The sequence below is a fragment of the Excalfactoria chinensis genome, chromosome 4, assembly GCF_039878825.1.
Source record: "Excalfactoria chinensis isolate bCotChi1 chromosome 4, bCotChi1.hap2, whole genome shotgun sequence".
In the NCBI taxonomy this organism is placed as follows: Eukaryota; Metazoa; Chordata; class Aves; order Galliformes; family Phasianidae; genus Excalfactoria; species Excalfactoria chinensis.
Window position 1 is genome coordinate 53,457,400 of NC_092828.1, and position 16,038 is coordinate 53,473,437.

Genomic DNA, 16,038 nt, shown 5'->3' on the forward strand with positions numbered 1-16,038 from the left:
CTAAAAATCTGTAGAGAGCAGAAGTGGTTAAGCACTGAAGTTAGGCAATGAGGGTGCTCATCATGAAGGCTACGGTCTGTGTATAAGCTCTGGAAACCTCTTCTTGAACAGAGGAAGAGCATGTTATCCTTTCTTAGGTTACAAGTGTTCCTAACTGTAAGAAGAGAGAGATTGAGCACAGTTTGTATCACAGCAGTCTCAGCTAGTTTCTCATGTTCCTTCTCTCACTGCCTGTAAAGTCAGCCTCAACTTTGAGAGTGCAAAGTCTGGGTTTTCTGAGCTTTTTACTTTCTTAGATGTTTAATTAAAGAGGAGATGGTGCAGTAGTACCCAGCCTGGGGCAGAAGGCGAGCTGTAATTTTGCATGCATAACTGCTTTTGTTTTTAAATTGGTTTTGTGATTCCAAAAGCAGCCTAGACTTAGTCTCTGCTTAGGCTCAAAGAATTTATTCCATTCCCCCCCTTACCTGTACTAGCTGACATCACCCTAGGAAATTATTTAAGTGATGCAGAGACTTTCTCAATCTGTAGCTGTTTTAGATGGTGAACTGACCAAAGCCTGCCTTCAGTTAGGAGTGCTGCTGGTACTCCATATCTTAAATACCTCTCTGAAACAAGGACTTGTTTGCTGCTCTTTGGTGAAGCATTCCCATGTCACAGCTGCTACTTAGATGACTAAGACTTAGCCCACTAGGCTGCCAAGAGAGCAAGAAGAGATTTGTAGATGCCAGACAAGGTGGGAGAAGGAGGAAGAGCCCAAGTGCCTCGTTTGGTATTTAATGAAGACAGAAGGCATGCTTCTGCAGAACCTGTAGATGAAAGGTGCTATACAGGAGCTAGAAATTACTGACAATGATGGCAAAAGCCCTATGAAATGAAGCAGAGGTACCAAGAAGAGGATGAAGCTGAGAAGGGCAAGGACAGAACTGCTGTACCTCTTCCTTCCTGAATCCCATGATTGCTGCACATTGCCAGCTCCATGGTGACTTCAGTTCCATGGCTAGTATGTCAAGGTAACTAGTGCAGGTTAAACTATGAGCACATGGCAGTGCTGTCATTCAGGAGTTCACTTTTGTTCATGTTCAGAGCAGAAATAGCTGTCAAAATAAGAAATACTTGAGAATAAGCCATTATTCAGTTTTCAACTGACCCCATACCAGAAGCTGTTGTATAAAAAAACAGCATGTACTTCATATACCTTGACCTCATTCTCAGAAGCTGCAAACAACAAACAAATATTTGCCTATCTTAGATACCACTTGGAAAAAGAGGATGAATACCAGCAGGCTGTTAACAAAGCAGCAGGTTGCAGCACGCTGCTCAAGGAAGACAGGAAGGTGAGTATTTGCTACTCAATTCCCCATCCACCTCTGCTTGTACAGCAATTGTTTCACCAAGTCGTTAATGAGAAGGAAGCTGAAATCCTGGAGGGATATGGGATGATTCAGAAAAAAATGCGAAGGAAAGCATCATGCTTTTTAGCAATCTCACCATTCTAGTCACTTCATAAGGAGCAACTAACAGGCATTAATGTTAATTCATTGCTCTCCCTCCTTCTTTGCTCTGCTAGAGGTTGCTGCAGGTAATGTTTCTGAAAAGAGTATATTATTAGTGAGTACGGTAATGGATCAGAACTGGAGTATTTCCTACTCCCACTTCACACATTGTATTAAAGATTCCTGAATTGACTGATGCTGGCAAAACCATGCATGTCTGTTTTGAGAACGAATGTTAAGGCTGTAGATACCTCATGCTATCCATGAAACTAAACAAGCAGCTATACAGCTAAACCCAGTAACCATGTTACTGTTTTATCCACTAGCAGGAAAGCAGTCAGAGATGTCCTCAAATCAACTTTTATTCTACTGTACAGCGCCAAGCAGAGATGACTGTAGAGCCAGGGTCCACAGCTTATGAGACATTATTTAATTCTTTTAATTCAATTTGTTCTATTTCAAGCAGAAATCTGTGAACCAGAAATCAAAGAAAATCTGATTTCAGAAGCACTTGTACTCAGTGTATTTGAACCAAAATATTTCCCTCACATAGCAGCTGCTCCAGGGGACAGGGATATTCTCTACACCAGTAATGAGGTCCACAAAGCATCAAGGGAGCCCCAGGGCATCCCTGCTGTACACAGTTTAACAGCCCCAAACTTCCAGCTCTTCCATCTCAACTCTGCTATGAAAATGATGGCGTTTCTGAGAGCCCTCAAACATCTCTGGTTTAGGGATTTCAGGGTATTTCTCTGAAAACTGAAGCAGACTGTGGACAGGTTCTGGTTTTGTGATGACAGACAAGCACTGCAGGGCAGCCCTATGCTTACTGTACAGTGAAAGCATGGTGCAAGGCAAGAGTTTAAGGACCTGTGGTGTGGGATGTGAGGTCCAGTAAGTCTGGAGACTGCAAGGGTGTTGGAAAGTGCATTACCTGCACTGGGCCCTAGCCATGAGGTGGTCAAACTAAGTCTTCATGCATAATACTCCAGGCTTTGCTTCCTGAACTTGAAGAGCTTCTGATGATATATTTGGGGCTTGCTGAATTCCTTGTTCTCTTGAAACACCTTTGATTTGCTAATACAGTACTTAGAAATCCAGAAATGTCCTGAAAAAATCAAAACCTTAAAATGTCATGTTATTTTATGTTACTACATTTCTTGCTGTGGGCTTTATGGACAGAACATTTTTAATTATTTAATTCAAAACAGAATCCACATTACCAACTGGGAGTTTTTATACAGCTTAAATACATCATGCATAGCTTTTTATTTCCAATGACAAAAGGCTTATCTCCAGACATAGCATGGGGGCATTAACTCCTCTTCTCTGATTAACTCCAACTCAGCCCTAGTAGAGGTTGCACTGATTTTCAAGATAATTCTGAAGAATTATCTTTAAAGATAATTTTAGTTTCATTTTGCAGTGCCTAGTTTGTAAGATCCTGATTAAAAATATCCAAAGGTCAGTGTTACTGCTCATGGTCCCTGTGTTCCCACTGCAAATTATTCACTTTACACTGAGAGGAAGTCTACATTATACTGGTAAGATATTGCTGAACATCTTCTTCTAGCTGATGCCCAGAGTAAACTAGAATATAAAATTGTGCCATTACCATATGCAAATTCATCAGAGAGGCAAGATGCATTAGCCTGAAAATGGCACAACACTGAAGCAATGTGATGCTTTTCAGGCATACAGAGAGGATGTAACTCATAACAACTTACAGAATTTTTTGGTTCTTGGCAAAAGTGTTGTAGTGTTCCCTTTGTGTATGAATGGCCTAGGAGCCTACATTCCAAACATGTCTGAAGGAAAAGGGAGGAAAAGTACAACTGCAAGCTGATGTAAAGGAAGATGAAGAAGCAGATTGTGCCATTGGTAGCAGAGAGAACTAAGCACCCAGTCTTTTTGGAGCTGGAGATGGCAAGCAAAGGATGTGAACTTGACCTCCCCTTCCTTTCCCATCACATGTCAGGCAGCAGGGTTGGGTTAGTGCAGAGAGGAAGAGTGGGAGGGGAAGCCTCAGGGCTGGAAAGAAATGAGAAGCTGAAACTGTGCAACATGTTGCAGTAGCAAAGTCACGTATCACTCCTTACTCTGGGCCATGGCAAAGGTGGTATTAAACTTGGCTTCAAATTTGGGAACACTTATTTGTAGTAACACAACATTTAATTTCTCTCATCCTGTTGGAATTCTCAGATTTGTAAAACTGCTGGATCTTCTCCAGGCCCTCCTACGCTTAGAGAAGTCCTACCAGCCTCTCATTACTAACTTACTTGTTTGTTTAAACTAAATTTAACTCAGCTATTGTAATTGTCCTCTGTATGACATGTAACAGCACAATGTGTTAGGCAAACAAAAACCTACTTCTAAGTCAGAAGCTAAATGTAAAGACCTGCCTAGAGGGCACAGCTTGAGGAGGTAAATGCTTGCCATGATCTGTCTGAGTCTTCATAAGGGCTTCATGATGGCACCTTCAGTGCCCATGAGCTGGGTTTGCCTGTTGGTTTCCTGGGTGTTCTCATGGTAAGATTTCAGAAGGAATTCAGGGATACTACGGAATTCTTGCTGCTTGTTTTGACTTTAACCTAAAGAACAGTTTGTACTTTCTTTTAAATAGAAGTGTAACTGAGAATGCAGCTCTGTCTGCAGGTGTAGCAGATAATGGACTTGTTTCCCTTCTCCACCTCTTCAGTCAAATGAAAGCTGCACACTGCTCAGGCTGCAGGTGGCAGGACCCAAACAGGTGCATTTTGCCTTTTGTTTCCTCAGATGCGTGATGGCTTTCATGGTCAGGTTGGTTACAGACTCACTGAGCTCATGTATTCTGGCTAACGTTTGTATTCTGAGAGACTGCAGCTCTGGGTGAAATTCTCCCTTTCCATCCTTTCTCTCACAGCATGTAAGGTTATGTAATGTTATGTACCTCTCTGCTCATTTTCCTTTTAACTTTGTTTGATTTCAGAATAGGTGTTTGCCTGAAATCCCATCATGGCAACTTCTGCATTTGATGAGTATTGCCAGCATAGACACAGGCACCATGGAGGGAATCCCAGCCGCACAGGAAAACGTAAGTCCACTTGAATGCATCTCCTGGCGATGCTCTTTCACTTCTTACCAGCACCTCAGACTCCCATTCATAGAAGTCTCTTTTCTGCGTGGTTAGTCACTGCTTCTTCCTCCCTCAGTAAAATCTACCCACATTTTTTTCTTGTTATCGTGTTTGAGAGGGCCGTGAACCAACCCTCCAGCTTGCTCCGGGAGAACAATTTGTGCCTTTTCACTTCCCTTCTGCAGCATTAGGGAGTATTCAGTGAAGGGTTTGACAGGCCAGGAAAAAAGTTACACGTGCCCTTTCCACCACTGGTGTACTAAAAGCAAGGTTGTTGTTGCTGGGGGAGGGGAGGGTTGTTTGTTAGGTTGATAGTGTTCGGTTGGGGTTTATTTTAGCAAAGGGTTGTACTCAGCGTTGAACAATTTCTTGCGGCTTTAGAAATTGCGCTTCGCCGACGTCGCAGCGCCACCTGGTGACTGTGCCAGGCATGGCGGCCGGGGAGCGGGCTGTGCCGGGCGCTCTTTCCACCCAGCGCCCCTCACACACTCACACATACACACCCCCACCAGCAGGGGGCGCAAGTCTCAGCCTGTTCTGGCTGCTTTGCTTGCAAGGGTAAAGGAAATGGTCAAACCGTGGACCAAATGACAGCAATTTAATGGACTGAGGATAGAAATAAGATTAATTCCCAATACAGCTCATACCCACTACCTCATAGCTCTCAGGGGAAAAACATACAAACAAAACACAGCATAAAACCACAGACCATGTGTTGGGGAAATAATGAGGTGAAAACTGCTCCAGAGCAGCACTGCAAATGCTGGTCTGTTACTAATGCATTCATGTGAGCTCTCGAGAAATTTTCCTGTGGGAAAAGAGCATGTTTGTTGGTTAAAACTCCTCTCTCCTCATACCGGTTTGTCTTGCAAAGCATAGCATCTTTGAGCTCCATCAGTTCCTAGGCCAAAAGCATTTCAGCATGGACACAGCTGGTCTGCTACTCATGGACCCGTGGTGGGAAGGTGAACTTCTGTTGCATTTTGTTTGTTTGCTTAATTTTTTTTATGTGGATCAGCCCCTTCATACTTTCTTCATCCCTCTGTCCAGTAAGCAGACATACACAGTCATTACTATCTTTGGTTTCACCTCTGCAAGATCTAGAAGAGCACACAATCACGAACCAGTTCTTCTTGCCATGGACACAGCATCCTCATTTGCCACGAAAAGAGGACTTTGTTGGCTCTTGGGCTGGTACCCAAGATACAAGTTAGCTCTGTCCCTGTCCAACATAATTTCACCTACTACCTTCTTTACTAAGATTCATCTTAGTCTTCAAGATGTGCAGCAGTCCTGCCACACCAGTTCTATGCATGCATTTTCATCTTTTGCCATATTCCTCCTCCACAGCAGAGATGAGTGTCTTTAATGTGTAAATTCACCTTTGAAATGTCAAGACCACTTTGCCAACTGTTAAAAGTTGTAATTAATATTTGTTAGGGCTAATAGCTAGCATGCCTAATCGAGGACGTATCAGCTAACATTTACATTCCTTTTTCTGTTTGCACTTTTAGGAATGATCAAATGAGACTACTGTCGACACAAAAACTGTCTGTCATTCTGCTACTCCATAATAGTCACAGAACACACATTTCAAAGCCATGATTTAATAGAAATACTTTAAACCTGACAACTTACGATGATTCAACAAGATGAGAAAAAGACAAGGGCTCAGTCTCCAAAACCTGATCAGTGGGTGAGCATTTCATAAGCCTGAGCAAACAGGAGAGATCATTGCAAAGAAGTGCTTGAGTTGTTCTGCATTGCTCTCAATTAGGCAAGGTAGTCCAGACAACCACTACTCAGGCATTACTGACAAGGACAACAATTTGATTTCAAGAAGCACTACCTGTCTAAAAGATCCTGTGATTAGGAACTCCTTTTGGATGCAAAAGGGGAACCAGCACCCTGAAGTTCTGGGATACAGTTGGACTTTCCAGATTCTTTCAGGGTCCAGTTCACTACAGTGTCATCACTGACTTGCTTACCATCACCCAGGTCCTTGCAGACATTCAGCATGTACCTGAACAGGGGCAGAGAAAACAAGATTTGGCTCAGATCCTGGGCTAAGGCCCAGCAAGCAAACAGCCTGGAGGGAACATGAACTCATAGCAACGTGCAAAGTCTTCATGTAGTCTCAGCTCTGCTTTTTGTTTTCTTTCTTTTTTTTCTTTTTTTTTTTTCTTTTATTGTTCACCCCTTCAGTGAAAAGGAAGAGCCATCTATTGTATCTGTAGTGCAATTTCTGTTAAATCGTTTAACCTCTAATTCTTCACACTTCATTTCATATTCAGACATTACTAATGGACTGGAAATTATTCAGCTTGCAAATACCCAGTTAAAATAGAAAGAATAACACTGCTTCCCTTGCTTCTCCTTGCTTGAGGGGATTACACTGGGTGTGCAAATGCAGGACATGGAAAACACTGCCTGGTGGATGAACTAGGTGGTACTCTAGGTTACATGACACTTATTACTTTGCACAAGAAACTGGATGAATATACCACACAGGTATTAGGCAGAGAGAATGGTGTTGAATCCTCTTGTTGAAGGAAATATTGGATGACTTCAGCTCAGAAGAGCTTTCTTCTCATGTCTGTAAGAGAGTGAACTAGAAAGAGCCACAGTAAATCTTTCTTTCTCTGGGGAACAAATGGGAAACTGTACTATGGAAAGTAGAGTATGGAAAGAGAAAAGCAAACCCTTATGACCTTAAGAACATAATAAAGATGGTCAGGCCAGAGGAAGTCTGGGCAAAAATGAGGGACTGTGGACTAGTGGGACTAGTGGGAAGTAGAACATGCACAAAGAAGATGAGACAATAGCTGGAAATATGTAGACACTGCTAAGACTAACCTTGAGCCACATCCTTATTTAGGGGCTAACAATGATTTATGTTTAATATTGTAGTCCAATGGCAATGTTTTTCCTTATCTTAGAGAATCTGTTGTTCATTTGTTTGAATGTATGTAAGCATACAAACCTAAAGATAGGATAGGGTTTAGCCTCGAGGTTTCTTCACAAGCATATGTTCTCAACAAACAGCAAATGCTAAAGCTAAATGTGTTTCAGAGTCTGCTTTGACACTTACCACATGACTCTTCTAGCATGTTCCAGTCATCAAACAACATATACAACCTTCAGTCGTCTACTAAGCAACCTACTAAGGAGTAATTTCAGTATGAATATAAATTCAGTGAAAATATGTGTTCAGCTGTTGCTGGATGAAATGGTGGGTGGTGAAAAGAAAGGGAATTTCCATTCTTCTAACCCTACGAGGTGAGTGTATTTTCACTTTGCAAGTGCTTTCTACTTGGCGTATATTTGATATTTGAGAAGCTCAAGATGTACTGTACTTGGGTATACAGAGCTAAAAAGAAACACCCCTCAGTTGTGAGGTGTATGCAGCTATGAACTAATACTTTTTTTTTTTTTTTCCTTTTTTTTTTTTTTTTTTTTCCTGCTGTGTTATGTGCTGTTAAATAAAACACTAGCTCCCTCCCTTAGGGTCAGTCAAGCTCCTGTTGTATTCAGAAATCTCTGCTGTTGCTCTGTCTTAATCTGAATTTCACTCAAAATATATTACAAAAAAGTGTTTTTGTCTTCCCTGAGTATCTGGAGAAATGAAACAATACCAAGAGTCATTTTGGTATCCAGAACAGTGTAACAGGATGTGGTGTCTAACAGGCAGAGCTGTACATGAGCATCGGTGCTCAAAATCTTGCCAAGAATTTAGTTTTCTAGATAGCAGACTAATATTAGCCAACACAAAACTTGACAGTGGAAAAGAATCAGGCAAAGCTCTTCATTCATTAGAATAGCTTAGTCCAGATTAAGCTGGGAAAAAATATAAAATGTAAAATGATAAAAAATTGCAGTGGCAGGTGTGTTAATTAGGAGCTAATTCTCTTCTGTTAGTAAGTGATGCACAGATGTTCTGAGCTCTTCAAAAAGAAACAGAAATTCCAAAGTAATTGATGACAGCATTTTGACTTTGTTGAAAAAATCTACGCATTGAAAATTCTACAGTCTGTTGTAGTTGAGTCTATTAGTTTAATTTGTGGTCTTTTTTTCTTTTTTTCCCCTTTTTTGAGAGGAGGGCTAGGAAAGACAACAAGGTTTAGGTCATACACCCTTATTGCTATGTTATAGTTGAATCAACAAGGGATCTACAGGGAATGTTTAACATTGCTTGAAAAACAGGAAGGAATGAGGTGATCACTAGGCATTTTTATTCTCCAGCGTATTTTGATTAAGCAGTGATTGTTACAGTGGTTCTTCTGACCATAAAATAGATCAAAATAGAACTGGAATAAAGCTTAAGTGAATAGTAAAATGGGTCTGTAACTTATCTTTAGACAGATACCAAGAATACCTAAAACGTTTGAGCAAGGGACTTAACATTTCTGTTTTTAGCAGAAGTTAAATACATCTAAAGAAAACTGTATTCCTGAGAAAAGTATGTCACAAAAGTGAAAATGAAAAAAAAATGTGCAATTTACATTTTGAACCGATAAAAGGAAAGATTGTATTTCAATGGCTGAAATAGTAGGCCTGAACAGTAGGTCATGAACCAAAGTTGACCTTTAGATGAAACTTGCACCCCAGAATTATTCATCATCAGTATCTGATCATTAGCAAAATATGTATCTTGGACAAAACATCTCATTAGCAAGAGACGTAGCTTAGATAAAGCATTATGAGTATGTATTAACCTTTCCTTGTTTAGAAGCATAGTTTCAAGGTCTAGTATTATGCAAATTTCCTTGGTTCCTCCTTGAGCCCTGACCGAGCTTGAGGTGGAATACAAAGGGAGAATGAAACCAGATGTTTCCGCTTAATTGTCATGTAAACTTATTTATTCAACAACATGAAAGCTGGACCCTCTTGCAGTGAATCTGGAGACCTCAATTATGAATGGACGCACTACATAGGACTTTCCAATTGCTGGGAAAGACTGTCCAAATCCTCACTGCAACCGAGGCTCCCCAGCAACTGTGGGATCTGGTGGATGATAGTAAAGTTTAATTGTCAATTATGGCAATTGGGAATGTGACTTTCTTAATCACTGTCACTGTCATCATGTAGTAATGCTTAGGTGCATTGCCTTGTTCTGTATTATTCTTGCTGTATCATTTCATTTATTATCTCACTGCTTCAAACTTAAGTAAAGATAAAAAGCCTTCCTTGACTTGGTGTCTGTGACCTTGTGCTTACCCCATCCAATGGCAAAACAATGTCTTAGTCACCATTGTCAGATCATTTGTAGCCCTTCAGACAGTATTAATTTAACACCATTATTTTCTATAAATATGCTATTTTCCTCCACAGTGATTATGCACAGTTCACCAGAGAACACACAGATGATCTGAATATGCCCCTGTTATTCAGTGTCCTGTCCCACCATGAAGGTGCTATCTAGATAGAGATGGTGAAGTGCGTATTTTCCTTACAATATATGTTCAGCTTCTGTAGTTTTCCAGAAGTTCTGGCAACTTCCTTTGCTTAACATACATTTAAATATATGTCAAACAGAGCAAAGATAGCCATGCCAACTATCCTCCCTTTAGAATATTAGCCCTCTTGGACTAGTTGACCTTCAAAGATCCCTTCCAACTCAAAAGATCCTAAAACAAATTCTGCTTTTAGAAACAAGGGAGAACTTTCCTTACTTGAAATTTTGGTTTTGTAGATTAGCCTTCAAAACTTCAAAAAATATGGAAAAGACCGTCTGGCCTGCTTTGAATATAACATTTAGATTTTCTTTCAGTAGTATTTGTCTGCTTATTCTTTTTAAGTATTAAAATGTAGCAGTAATATTACAATATTTTAGTAGAAAGGATAAAACCTTGCAGTTGTGGGATATTAAAAAGGTTATTAGAAGATTGTAAAACAATGATAAAGTAACAATTGATGCTGCTTAGGCAGATACTGATCGTGCTAAGGAAATTAGAACATAGTCTTGTGGAGAGAAAAAGATAAGAATAAATGGGCCAGTGGAGAGAATGGGATAAGTTTGCATCAGTGATCACAAAGGTTGCAGAAATATCTGGTCTGGCCTGTAGAAATAACAGGCAGAGAAACTAGGTTAAGATGAGAGACTTAAGGAGGAGAGACTAGAAAAACCTGAGTGTATTAGTTGGTCACAGAGTCACCAAAAGTTAAATGATGTGAAAAAGGCAAATGTGATCCCAGGAAGCATCAAGAGAAATTTCCAGTGGATAAAAAGAAGTAGTAACTGCACACAGGAGTCAGAAGAGAGGTGTCTGAATGTTCATACATGAACAGACAACCAAGAAATACTAGAAGGGGTGTTTCAGAAGACTACTGTCATAGACAAGGGAGGCTTGAGAGGGAATGATCTGTGAAATTATTATGAGAGTAGACAAGAGATGAGTTCACTTTTCAGAGCCCTTTGCACAGGTTTTCTACCAACAGACATATTGCAAGGGATTATATAATAAAATATGCATACTGTATGGGAGATTGGTAATCACAGCCTGAACCTCTGATTAATCAGCTGAGGCAAGTGTGGGGTCAGCTGTGGGAGCACAGGTGAGAGTGATGTAGCTGTGCTCCCGGAAGGGGTGGAGCTCGACTCCAACTCCTCTGAGACCTCATTTAAGGGCTGACTCCCACTGAGGCAGCATCTCTTGGAGATTGTTCTCCAGTGAGGGTTGCCCCAGCTTCTTTGGTTAAGGCATCACCACTGGTGAGTTTCCCTTTGCTTATTACTTCTGTACGTTTGCTACCATCTTTGCTACCATCTGTATATTAACAACCAATATACATACGTATATAATTAAAGTTGTATATTAAAAGCTGATGTCAGCTTAAGGACACACCCGGAGAGGGGGCTGAGGGTCTGCAGGAAGAGCAATGGCAGGGGCCTGGACTGGTTATTCATTCCTTAGGAACCTGTTGTTTGGGTCACTGTCTGTCATTCTGTCCCTTTGCTCTTCTAGGCTTGTGGAGGTGTGCTGGTGGCTGCTGTCTCCCCACACTGTGTCTAGGAGTAGCCAGGGTAGGGTATTGGCTGGGCTTACAACACAATCAGTGTTGTTTGTCTGCTCCCCTTTGTGGGAGTACAGCTTTTATCACATATCCAAGGAATTATTACTAATGCATCATGTGTTGTGTATTTGCTTGTTTGAGATGCTCACCATGCAAAGGCATTTCTGTAATAAAAGGGATTGTGTGAATGGAAAATTTCTGCATCTACAACAGCCATGCTATGGCTGGCCGCACATATGAGCTTCAGAAGAATCACACAGCTCAGCACAATTTGCTGGCTGAGTCAAGAGCAAATCCCACACTGAGCCACAAATCGCAGAAGAAGATCAGAGCCACCTTTTGAGCTCCATTGAGAAGCTGAGGAGGTAGCTGAGATGGAGGCAACGCTGAAATAGAGTAGGCTCTTAACTGTCATCAGAACAGGATGAACACTTTGCAGGGCCCCGAATCCAGCAGATAAAAGGAGCTCTGACTGAGATGCTGTTATTAGCATCTTTGTAAAGCTGCTGCTCCTTAGAAAAATAAGACATGGATCCTTCTATGTGTCGTCATTTATTTTTTGTTTTTTTCACACATCACAACAAAGTATGATGCTAGTTTGACAGGGAAGAGATTTCTCCTGATCCCTTTGCTTGGCTGAATGAAGTTATCCTAGTGAATGGCAAATAAACAGAACATAACAAAAGATTGAGTTAAGCTCCCACTACTGAGGTTGAATCTTAGAAATGAGAAAAGTCAGATTATCAATTCTATTGAGTTGACAGCTTTTACTTCTATTCTAAAAATCTATATAAACTCCACATAATCACAACATTGCGTTGATTAGCTCACTGAAACGTAATCTGATTAGTGGTTCACAAGGTTACATTTAATCTGATTGTGCTAGTGCACAGCATCTCTAAGTAGTTGGTTCCGTATTATTGCTGCTCATAATGAACTGTCTGTCCATTAAAATTCAGCATGTAAAAATGATTACCTACCTCATTCTGTTGCTTTCTAGTTGTCTGCATGCCTTGGTCATTTTTCCTGTATTTGAAATCATTTGTAAAGCCTGTATTGTTAACAAGATACATGTAGCATGTGTTTTGTGTCGTCTTATGTTGCAGTCTTCTTATGCTGTTTTTTTTTCTTTTTTGCTGATTTTGAGAGGACTTTCTTCCCAGCTAATACTGGCATACCCTGTTTTTCCGCTTTCATGCTGTTGGTAACCTTGATGAAAAGTGCCCAACTTGATGAGTAGCTCCACAGCTCTATTTGCTGGAGGAAATTACAGCTCCAAGACAGGCTTTGCGGCAGTTTCAGTTTATTTCTGTAACCGATTAGTTCTTATATTAATCCCTATTAAGATAAGTAATTGTTTATAGAGATCAGCAATAATAGCAATGCCAAGGTTTTCACTCTGCTCTTGTTTGTGTATTGAAAGTCATTCAGCTGTGAAAACTTATACTTCCATCTGGGAACTTCTACAAGGGAAAAGGAAGGTCACCCTTTGCAAATGGACAACAAAAACATTTCATGCAGTAATTATTGTTTTGTTAGAAGAGTTAAATCCAGGACAATGGAATTATGGTTGGTCAGGAAAAAGGAAATGGAACAAAGAAACAATTTCAGCCTTGTTGTAAGGATGCTGCAACCCTACTGAAGCCACTGAAATCACACCAGAGCTGAATTGGTCTATGATGATTTTAAAGAGATAATCTGTATCTAGGAAGAGTGAAAAGTGTTAACTATTCAGTGTATTCATTAGAAGATTCATTAGCTGAACGAGCTTTTATTTATCCAAGTGTTCAGTAGTTAATATCTCAGAAAGCTGGGAGGGTGAACAGCTTATTTTTCTGCTGTCCTCCTCACTAGCTGTCCATTTCACTTTCCTACACCTTGGAAGGAAACACTTCTACTCTACCTTATCCAGAAGGAACTCAGACTCTCTCTGCTGGGAGGATCAGTGCTATAAATCTGGAGCCTTGCAGTGAAGATCAGAGATTCTGGTATATATTTTTCAGATGTTCACTGCCCAGGTGTTTATAGTCATGTTTTCTGTGGCAGTTCCTGGGGTTCTTGTACACATATCTGACTTTTTTTTTCCCCTCTATCGAGATGAGCTTGACCACGAAGCGAAGGAATCTTACATTTGTTGATAAAATGGTATAAATGTAGAAGTGGACCTAAAAGATATAAAACTGCTTGAATGCTTGCTTATCTCATAGCTAAAGCATAGGCCTTATCAGAAAACATATCTCTGTGAGCTACCTCAGGCTACTTTTACCTTTAGTTTATAGGCATCGCGTTGATGGAAAGGAGAGGCCAGACCCAGCTGCTGTCTGTGGAATGCCTTGCTTGTCTGGTGTGGGACAGGGCTATGATGGAAGGGCCATGTCACATCCTGACAGTCTGTTTCAAAAGGTGAGAGTATAAAAACACTCCCCACTGGGAGAGACATTCAGTTGTTGGTATTTTGTGTGCAACAGTAGAAAAGGATGCATGGCAGGAGAGTGATAACTGGTTTTTCTCGTCTGCTTCATATGAAATTTGCTTGAACTACAGTAATCAGCCTTCTTTAGCAGTTCTGTCTAGTTCTATCTAAGTTTTGTTTTTGTAGCTATGCAGTGAAAATACTGTCTTTTCCTATGAGTCAGAAGACTTTTAAATCAAATACAAGTAGTATCTACCAAGTAGTATGGTATTAGCTTAAAAGCTGTCTTTGAGGTCAGTGCTTCATGATAACCTCCCTGACCCAGAGATTCTCCCTGTCTTGGGGGAAGCTTTAGATGTAAATGTGCAGCACAGAGCTTCTGCCATTCTATTAACAGAGGCATGTAGACACAATTATAGTAGGATTAGTCTGGTTGAATGAAAAATTAAATGTAGCTCCTAGGTCAGGCATTTAACTGGAACTATCCTTCTAGACAATAGTCCACAGTTCTTTCTGCTATTCTGTGCTGAAAAGTTGTCTCACTTTTCTACACTGAATTGTGCCTTTTCAGATTCACTCCTCTTTGTTTTACCAGTTGCCCTGACTGACAAGGTGGATGGGTGTTTTCAGAGTGGAAGAAATCTTAAATGTTTTCATTCCTCCTCCTATGCATTCTTGAAAACTATCTTGAAAGCCATCACTCTACGTGGCATTCTGTAGTGCCTTCTCTGGAAATCAACTAACCCAATATCCAGCTTCATGCTAAGTCCCAAGCATGCCCCTAGTAAGACAAAAGGACAGCAGTGTACATGACCTTACCACAGCTCACATATTTTCTTTCCAAGCATGCTCCATGAGGAGTGTAAGCAGAAATATACTTCCATTTTCATTTGCTGGCTTGTGACAGTCTCGGCACTGAAATGCTGTGCACCTTTACGTCCCCCCAGGGATAAATGTGCTCCACACTTGCCTCCTTTCATCATGCCATTCCACACACTGCTCCATCTTCACATTAACAGTCTAAATGAGCTAGAGAAAGTCAGCTTGCAACAAGCATGCATGCCTCAACATGTTGATTAAACACCTGCTTTTTATTCATGGCTCCTTCCGCTCTGATAAACATCAGAAACAGCCTAATTATGCATTTCTCACTACTCAACTTGTGTTCATTAATAATATCTATGCATACCTTAACATTACCCCTCAGAGACTTAGAGTTGGACTTTCAAAGGTTTTTAAGCAACTTATTCACAATCATTTCAATGAACTATGACAAGGATTTTCTCCACAAATCCTTATTTTCACCAAAGTTGGTAGCCTGGAAAAACATTACACAAATCGTCTGAGTATGAGGCAAAGAACAAACAGTGCAGACAGCTATGGGTTTTGAGATTTCTTAACTAAGATTCACATTAGACAGAAAAAATAACTCTGGAACAGTTAGCTTTTTGTTATATAATTGAAAACTGCTAAATAAAGTGTCTAGAACTAAAGTGTTCTGAAAAATGGGTTATCATGAAAAATGGCATGTTTCAATATTGCTGGAATTTTTATAACTTGTGTTTTCCTCTAACAAAATATATGTATATATATTAATAATAATAATTGTCAACAGAATTTCACCTGAGGAAATGTTTTTTGTGAGCTTACCATGTTTAAGGATTTTCTCTGGGATTCCAATGAAAATATGAACTGAATCCTCCCTCTGGGACCTGTTGAAGCTCCAGCCTTGTAAACACTCATCTTTCAGTATAGTCACTGTGCAATATGGACATCTCCTTCTTTCTGTAAAAAAACTCATCTCTAGAAATGCTCAGAATAAAACATAGGGAGACAACATGAGATTTCTTCAGCAGAGCAGCCATGAGGCTAAAGTTGGCCAGCAACTCCTATCTGGAAGTTTTCCAACAACAACAAAAACAGGAAAATAGAAATCCTCAAAGCAAACATATACAACATAATTGATTTCCATCCTGTTCTCTAGAGGTCAGAGATGAGAT